Raw genomic sequence first — 9,393 nt, 5'->3', positions numbered from 1 at the left:
TAGCGTCGACTACGCGCTAGACGCACGGTTATTATTAGATATCTTCATGAGTAAATAATATGTTAGCTCCCTATAAGTTACTCAGGCTCCATAGGCGTAATGTATCCCGCGATTTCTTCTCATTTCGCCCGCGCGGGAAAAACATCCGAATGTTGCGCTCTCTCTTGTCGAAAAAAAAATCCCGCTCGTACGGTTCCTCGACCCTGAGTCGTCGGCTGATTTTTCACCAAGAGAGTGTTTTAGTCGTGAATGTTTATGTTTTAACAATTTAACATTAAATCATGGTGTTTGTGTCAGTACCGAGACAAAAAAATGCAGGAACTCAATGCAATTTGCCGATATTGATAAAGAATGCTAAAGATAAGAGTTGTTATTGTGACTTGAAACCAATTATACAACTGAGCTAAATCCGATCCACTGATCTCTTAACTGTTTTCTTTACCGAGGCTACAGAGCGAAATATTCGGCTGCTTAAATAGCTCCGTTATCATGGGCTAGCTTCCACTACACGCGCGTCCGGGGAAAAACCGGAAACAAGAGTAAATAAGATTTTCGTTCACGTGGCGGCCGCAGAGCGTCGCATATAATTGGGAAGCCGGCGGCGCGGAAGAAAACGCTGGAGTATAAAAATGAATTGCCTGAGTAACTTATAGGGAGCTAACATATTATTAACTCATGATATCTTTTAAATTAGGTAGACCTTCAAAATCATGGTCGTCGTCCGCCCCCGTCTTTTCCTTTCGGTTTCTCTTGATTCAATTCATAATACTACTTACTATGTGGGGCGTAGGTGGGCGCTTGCCCCGGTTTCCCATGGATAGTACGCGGCCCTTACGGCGTCTGAGTTCTCTTTGGTCTTACGCCCACGCTCTCCCACGTAATCTTTTAGTCGACCTTTATTTATCCCATTCCTCCTTCCTTCGCTCTACTCTCTATGTCGATCGCGGGCTTTCTCTCTCTCGCTCGCTCTCTCTTTTGTAAAGAGGTGGATCTACTCGCCTCGGGATTAGTTTTAGATCTCTCTTTCTCCATTACCCGTCTCCGTTCTCTCTCTCTCTCCTCGCGTGGCACTCCGACCGTTGTCTTGGCGACGGCCAAACGCCTCCTCCTGCCACAACGTTTTAAATGCTCTTAGAAGATCATAAATGCGAAGTAAAATTATTTATCTTTTAAATAAATACGGGAAAAATTGACTTAGCGAATTATAACGTCAGAATGAATGATTGTTTTCATCGGTTAACATTAAAAGAAATCAATTAAAGGCTTTATTAAGATAGTGGCCTACGTCACGCCATTACTAGCTCTCGGTAATCATTGCCAATTATAATATAGTATTATCAGAAGTGAGATGAGACTAGAAGTGAAGGGCTCTAGCATTGATAGTAGATCCTGGCACTAGTGAACAAATTTGAGGATTTTATGCCGCTTCCCACGCTCTAAAACTAGAGAGAAAAAAATTGGTCGAGTTCCAAAAACATTTCCTACCCCCTTCCCCTCAACCTAAAGCCGCGGAACACGCACGCGGGTGCTGGAATCTAGTTCGGCCGTCTACCGCCACGAGCGTCTCACGTTTTGGAGGGAAAATTCAGAAACCGCTACCAGAGGGCCAACCGTTCGTGTGTTATCAAGAATATTCACTTTCGCCGAGTGAAGAATTTGGTTAGCTCAGTACTTCTAGTCTCATCTCACTTCTGGTATTATGAAATAGTTCACTTCAAAGAAATACCTTTCTGATACTGCTAAATATACGGGTTATAAATATTCCTGAAGTTCTCTTCTAGTTTTATAATTGTTATTTAAATATTGTAGGAATAATCTTTTATATAAATTTATAAATTTATAATTATCTATTAGTATATACCATGTACCCTTTTATAATTTATACGTGGAAATATTCTCAATATATACTGTATATTATTGAGATTTATCGCGTGATAAAAATAATTTTATAATCATGAAGATGCTCTTCAATCGGTTAGGGCCATGGTATTTTCGTTCTTTTAATCTAATCTAAAGAATGAAGATATACATTTTAATTCAATTCGAAATCACGACCCCGTTGGATGGAATCATTCGGTAAAGATCACGATCGTCCGTCACCTCTATATGTTTTTTTCTAGTAAACCATTAAAGGTCAAACTCGAGTTTTCAAAACGTAATATTTCTATAAACGCCGCCGCCGCCGGAATCTATTTTAAATTTGAGTTGGAATATTTTTCCGTATATATATAAGTTATCTCTTAATACCATGAACGTGCCATTTTTTCTTTACCAACGCGGGTATTATCTTCTAATGACCTTCTCTATTATACGGGGGTTCAGTACAATGACCTTAAAAACCCACATACAAACCGAACCAGAACATGCATACATTTTTATAAAATGCAAATTATAAAATATTATCTAGTGAAAAATATCTATTTTTAATTCCTAATCATAGAAAATGAATCTGAATTTTATAATTTTCATAAATTATTTATATATTAAGGAAATATAATTGTACAGGGTGTTTCTGATAAGCCTGTCGTAAATTAAAGGGTGTCTTCTAAGTGGAATGTGCGCCAAAGAACATCTGGTTCTACAAGATTAAATTCAGGAGATATGTGCTCTAAAAAGTTGAACCCAAAAACACATATGAAGTGACAATTTTCGTTCTAGACACCCCATTTTCCCACTACTCATAATATATTTATTAGAAAGCAACAAAATGAATAACTGAGGTTTAGGCTTAACCGCGTGGATCGCGTGCGTCTCTTATATATTGTTTCAGTGATATGATCGTCCTTGTTCCGGAAAAAAAGGAACCTAATTTTCGTTTCGCTAGATTGACTTTGCCACCACTAACTGCGTGCGACTGAGCTGCTTTTTATGGCGGGTAAACCGATCTCGTTAATGGGTTAAGGCTACGCCCGACGTTTTTACGCTGATGACCGCCACTGGGAGCGCCTCTACTCTAAATTAATATAAATGATAAATCAGACGTATCGCCCGCGCGTTTGTATCGATTTAATTTTATCGACGCCCCCTACAGGCCGGCGAATGAATCACGTTACGTAATGGAGGATAGTACCCTATTATGCGTACTGAATCATATTTAACGCGGGAGGGGAGATGGTATCTAGGTATCTTCCTGAATCCTGATTATGGCATGTTAAAGAGACAAGTGGTATGACTGTATAACTAACCATGAAACATGTAGCTAACGTGGCGCCAGTGAGAGTGGGGTTGGGTTCGTATGGTACGAATAAAATCAATCAATTCTGGAATTGAATCAAGACCTCTTGGCGCCAGTTTGATTTATTCAAATCATGCAAATTTATAGTTCAAGAATTAATCCGAACCATTAATCTCATAAAATGATTTATGAAATCAAATTTGTTCTTAAAATTCAATTAAAGAAGGAAACAAAATAATTTATGAGAAATTTCAAATCGCCATCAGATGAGCACACGTGTGAGGTTTACCTTTTTAAGGTCAGGGGTGTCACAAAATCTGTTGATATCAATATTATCAAGTTTATATTAAAATACCTTAATTTTCCTTCAACGTAGCTACCGCATTCTTCGTTACCTAGGAGACGTGAGGGAGTGAAAGGCGGAAGTCGTTCTCATATATAGAGTTAGCGATCAATAATTTATTGATTACTTTTCTAGAAAAATATTTTGGAAAACACGCTGAAATAATCTGGAAAATTTCGTAAATAGCAACATACCTTATCCACAAATCCACATCCAATATTAATTTTTAATTTAATCATCATTAAAGTAGCATGTTATTTCTGTTTCTGACGGTTTAAGAGTGGTGGCAGCACATTCGCAGTTTCTACCCAAGTTTGAAATATCGATATCGTTTCGCTCCGCTGTGTATACGAACGTTTCAGACTAGGATGATTGATTCCATTTACACCAGAAGTCGAGGCTACCTGGTACTGCACTTTGGCCGGAAAGTAGCCTGGCTTCCTGGTGTAAATGGTACTAATCCTCCTTGTCTGCAACCATCTATAAATCTTTGAAAACATATATTTTATGTAACTGTTCCCACATATACAAATCAATTTCTTTAAATCTTTGGGACGCATTTCGATAATGATTTTTTTCCACGTACATAATTAGTACTTAATTATTGCAATGATAATTATATCACAACACGGTTATTCCGTTACGAAAAGCCACGAGTATTACCAATTATATAAAGTAAGCCATCAACGTATGAATAAATTTGACGGTTAGAAGTGTTCAAGCGTTAAAAATCGGGTCAAGTGTCCTTCTCCATTTTGATTCCGTGTGCCTCTCCAATTAAGCTACTCTATTCGTTGTAACCCTGAAGAGGATAAGGGAGTTAAGAGAGAGAGAGGGAAAGGAATTGACGTTAGCCCAAATATTATCAGAGAGTTTTGCTATAGCTCTTTGAAACTCCCACGCTTCTTTATATATATACTAAATTTTCGCGATCACGACGGAAGTAATTTGTAGCGTGTTAAAGATCGCCCCGATTGCCACCTAGGCCTCGAATGAAAAGATCCAGGGCTGGAAACGGAGGAAGGGAGTAGGGAAGAGAGGCAGCTAGGACTCCTCGGTTAAACCATCTGGGGTCCTCGGGTTCCCTAATTATCGCTGTAGTTCTGAAGGCTGGTAGCCGTACCGACATTCTACTAGGATGGTTGGAGGCGGGAGGAATCTAGCGGGTACTCCGAACTCAGTCGGACAATAGATTGAATCGTTTCAATAGCGATTTCGAATTTGTTTCTGGTACAGTAAATCTTTATAAAAACCTCCGCGACGCTCTTCGAATTCTAACCATTGATTGTTCGAGTTGTACCGATTGAATAAGGATTTTGCTGGAGTACTCTGGTATAAATTGGGCTGGGATTTTATAAGAAATTGAGCGTTGAACTGTATTAACGGGTTTAACGCGAATGATTTGTTAGGTTTGTAGCAAGCTTATGTATAGGTATAGCTTTTTACGTTGAGAATTGAACTGATGTTATTAGGATTGCTTTAAAGACTACTTATTCCTTCTCGCTTTTCTAACCGCGTAAAACTGCCCGCTACAATATATCCATTTATTGGACTTCTTCCCTCCTATTCTTCGCCGTGGCTCTTTATGCTCTTGATATAGTCTACATCGCGACTAAGGCCTAGTAGCTTCAATTTTGCATGTCGTGTTGAGAATGCTTAGACTAGGTACAGGGGTGTCCGGAATTCAATTTTATGTACTACTTGTAGGGTGCAAGCTTTTTCTTTGTCACCCAAAGAAACGTTTCTCCGTTTCATTGAATTCAACTCGGATGTCATTGAGATGTTATGGTAAAATGGATACATAAAGCCGCGCAACATTTTATCGGTTAATAAATCGGAATGATAATGGAAAATTGGTCGGGTTTCTTTAAGCAAGCTATGTTGAGGCTCATAACGATTTTCAAACCGTTTTCAATCAAACTCTTGTGATTTGAAGTTTTTGTTGAAACTAAATATATTACCATAACCTTTCTGAGCTGAATCTCAATTCTGAATATTTTTTAATTTTTCTTTTTAATTTTTTTATTTTAGACAAAACTTTAAACGGTTTTTTTTTGCATAAATTATTATAATTTCAGCTATGGGTGTACCAATGTGTTTAGGGGCTTTAACCGGCTTTCTAGACTCGTAAGTTATATATATATACCGGAAGTGTTCTCGAAATAGGTATAGAGAGTCTCCAATCAGAAAGGTTGGATCTTTCATCATAATCTTTAACCTTTTTTAGAACTAAAAGAGGCCCTTTGCATGTCTACCTGTTATATCTTGACGTTATTAAATGATCCTCTCACGACCTTTTCCCTCCTTTCGTGTCGTGACCGGCAACCATTATTATCCTCAACTCGGTATACGGTATATATATTTTCAATCTTCCTGAGCTCCCTCCAAGGGTGGAGTAGTTGGGGGAAGGGACATCCTTTTGCTCTCTTTGGACGACTGAATATTATTATATTTCTCTCTCCCCCGGTTGGATTATGTACTAAAGATATGTATGTAATATATATTGGGACAAATATCTATCTGCAGTGATTGTTCCCCCTGTTGGTATACCGGTAGATATTGAAGCTTTATTCGCATACGTTGTTTTCAACAACGATCGTAAATTTCTCAGTTTAAGGATACTTCACACGAAATCCGGCTCTTGTTTCGTGTTTTGATATTTAAAAACTATCTCCTAAACTTCTCCCATAGTGTTTATTATATAATAAGTAAAGGGAGAAAAAAAAATAAAGATTTTGACATAAACAATCCTTGTAATAAACAATGCAGTAATGGGACACCGTTTTTGAAGGTCAACTAGTCGAACTGCATGACGTTAAAAGCGTGTGCAACATTTCGTTTGGGTTCTAGGCTTATGAACTTTAGTCCCGTGCATGTTGATAAGTATCATGAAGACATGATCTTAAACTCACTGCAACCAGTAACGTTTTTATGTCGTGTTTGAACGAAGCTTAAAAATAGTTCTGGCTAACTCTCGTACAAGTTTCCGGTAAATGGTGCATAGAAGAGAGAGATAAGTTTAAAAAAAATGTTCTATAAAGAGAAAGGGAGACGAGGACGACTCGAGAGAGAGAATAGAGTTCTGAAAGGAAGACGTCTTCTTCCGGCAATTGATGAGATCCCGAGAACGAAACAATTCCCGTTTCTCCCCGCACTCTCTCTCTGCAACCTGGTTGGTACTTGTACGGGGGGACCGGGGAGGGGGTAACTACTTTTTAGCCCGTCGGGCGCGTGCCCCTTTTGTCCTAATTAGCCCCGGTAGGTTGCGTGGAGACTCGGAACTAGTCCCTATCCATTCCGCCTTGCCTTTTTTTAGCGGGACGCGTGCCTTTTTGACGCGACTACATAGAAACGGGCGCGCGCGCTCTTTCGCGCGTAAAACGAGGGTCACGTGCTAGCACCCTTCACTGATTTTTCCAACATATCCACCTACGCGGCTCATCTCTGTAATCAAATCGTCCCTCAGCGCCCTCTTCCCCCTCCATCACCCCACCAACCCGCTTGAATTTAACTGGCCTTATTCGGTAGATTGATTGTTAAACGGCATTTTGCGTGAGGTTCTCAGGAACTTTTTATGCGAGAGAAAAATGCTTGATCTCTTTGCCGTGCTGAATGGGATGGTCCTAAATTAGAAAGGATGCGTTTTCATATTTCCTCTTCGAGTAATCATCCTGCTTATTAATTAAAAGAGGGGGGAAATCCGAGAAACGGAAGTCTGCGCAGTCTTCTACTTCCGCTCGGCCGTTTTCGTTTTGTTTGCGAGTAACTGCTGATTCTAATGAGCATGTTTTATAAATTGTTTTGACAAATTAGACCCTTGATATTTAATAGGTGAAATGGTTTAAAAAGGTGTCAATTCATGTTTATTTATTAATATTACAAGGTTTAAAATAGGCTTAACGACTATTTGCTGTTTTAAAAGTACTTGCAATCTAGAGTAAAATCTTAAATACAACGAAATTTGAGTGAACACCAAGGAACACATTTTTTATAAGATAAAATCGTGTTTTAAAACTCCGGGTAAACGTTCGTGACATCTGTCCTGCAGTGAGTACATGGAAAGGAACATTGGTTGTGAAAAAAGAGAAGAAAACTTGGGCATAGGTTCCGGGCACTGGAATATTTGCAAACAAAATAACCACCGAAAAACTCTAACAGTAAACACCCCTCACCATGTTTTTGTATCTAGCAAAAAGAAAAGGGTCATTCTAATCGCGAAATCTTGACGGGGATTGTTAAAGCCATGTCCGTCAAGCACTCTCCCTAAGTCTAGCAGAAAGGGGTTGGACGCCTGATTGACCAGGGGCTCGCGAACCCCGCTTTTCTACATGTACATCTACAATGAAGCTGTCGTTCGTGACTTTCCGCGTTGATTCGAGTTGTGAAAATCCTTTTAAACCTTCAGTCGATTATCACGATGTCGTGTTGCGACTGACCAGCCTTCCATGGTGTTGTAAATATATAGTTGATCAATGTTAGTAAAGGGAAAATGAAATAGGAAAGCTCCCGAATTGAACCAGATCTATATAGTGAACTTTGCGGCGTAGTTGCGTTATCTCTTTAAATATCATTTGTAGTCTAACACAAAACCCTTTCGAACCTCCGCCTAGTTGGTTTATCCTGAATGCGTTGGTCTTTTTGCGATTTTGATAGGTTTGGTTTTGGTCTTGACTAAAAATGGCGTTTCCTGCCGAGCGCGTAATTTGAATCCTTCTTTTGAAGGAGGCTCAAACTTTGGGTCTTTCGCATCAATTTGTATCTTCCTCCTCCTTGAGTCCACCCTCACTCACTCACTTTTCGCGTCAATGAAGAAAAGGGGTTTTCTTATAGTAAATTTTTGGCACTCGAGCTGTAGCTGTACTCTTTTATATAGTAACCACTAGTCTTTTCATGGCGTATCTTTTGAATAGTAAAAAAAAAATAATGCAAATACTAGTCCGTTTCCGGAAGCCATGAAGGGAAATGAAAAGAATGAAATTTCCCCAGAGTTTGTTTTTCTTGGGCTCCAATTTCAAATGACCATCCCATTCTTAAAAAGGTGACGAGGGACTGAGAAGTTTGAATAAAACGTTTAGTTTGTTTACTCGGTGGAAACCTATGATTATTTCCCTACAATTCATTTCAAGAATTCCTATGACTGTTGAAGTTGGTAGTAAGGTATTGACCAGTAGAAATTTTGGGAGCTATCATAGCTTACACCTAGCTACTAATAAGTTTAAAAGAATTAATTCTTGTGAATGTAACATTTAGGGAAATTAAGCTTAACAAACTCGCATTCGAACTGAGTAAAAAGAGGCGCGTAGTTTTTCATTTCGGTAGGGAAAGAGAGATACAGACAGAACTGGCGAGAAAAACGTAGCAACGAAGTACTCGATATTTTGGGGATATTTTTCAATACGAGAGTTTTTCAGGGAGGCTTTTCTTTGTTAGTGGCTTTATTTTTTTAACGTTTAAAACGAGTGTTTACTTTTGGGGTAAGTAGGAAGGTCTGGTCCCGTCTCGCGTTTGATTCCAATAGCCATCCTCCTCCTAGGGTAGAGATAGAGACCCTACAGCGATTTCGAGTACTTCGAGGCCACAATTTTCCTATACAGTACGATACGAGTTATAGGGTGGTTATAGAACACCATGCATATACCCATTTCTTATTTTGCCAGTCTACCTGCCGTCTTGAGTTTCGCGCGGGGCATTTGCCGCTGCTGAAATAAGTGTTTAGCCGAAAATGTTTTGTCAGCTTTGGTATTGACTTTAGACGGGGGGTTATAGATTTCTTACCGCGCGAGAAAAGGCGTTTTTATATATTTTTGTATTTTCTCTCTCTTCTTCTTCTATGGTCCGGGTGAGCGAAATGTACGGAATTTCTAATCAAAACATT

General features: G+C 39.1%; 1 protein-coding gene across 1 annotated transcript in view; it reads left to right on the top strand.

Moving 5' to 3' along the window:
* LOC149692303 (calcium/calmodulin-dependent protein kinase kinase 1) overlaps window positions 1–9,393 on the top strand; it is a 107,131-nt gene that overhangs the window by 44,031 nt on the left and 53,707 nt on the right. The gene's annotated exons all lie outside the window — the stretch shown is intronic.

Source organism: Phalangium opilio, unplaced genomic scaffold (assembly GCF_054372755.1).
Source record: "Phalangium opilio isolate 3A_F unplaced genomic scaffold, DU_Popi_V2 ptg000024l_1, whole genome shotgun sequence".
NCBI lineage: Eukaryota > Metazoa > Arthropoda > Arachnida > Opiliones > Phalangiidae > Phalangium > Phalangium opilio.
Note: the sequence above shows the minus strand (reverse complement) of the source record. Positions and strands in the feature narration are given on the sequence as shown.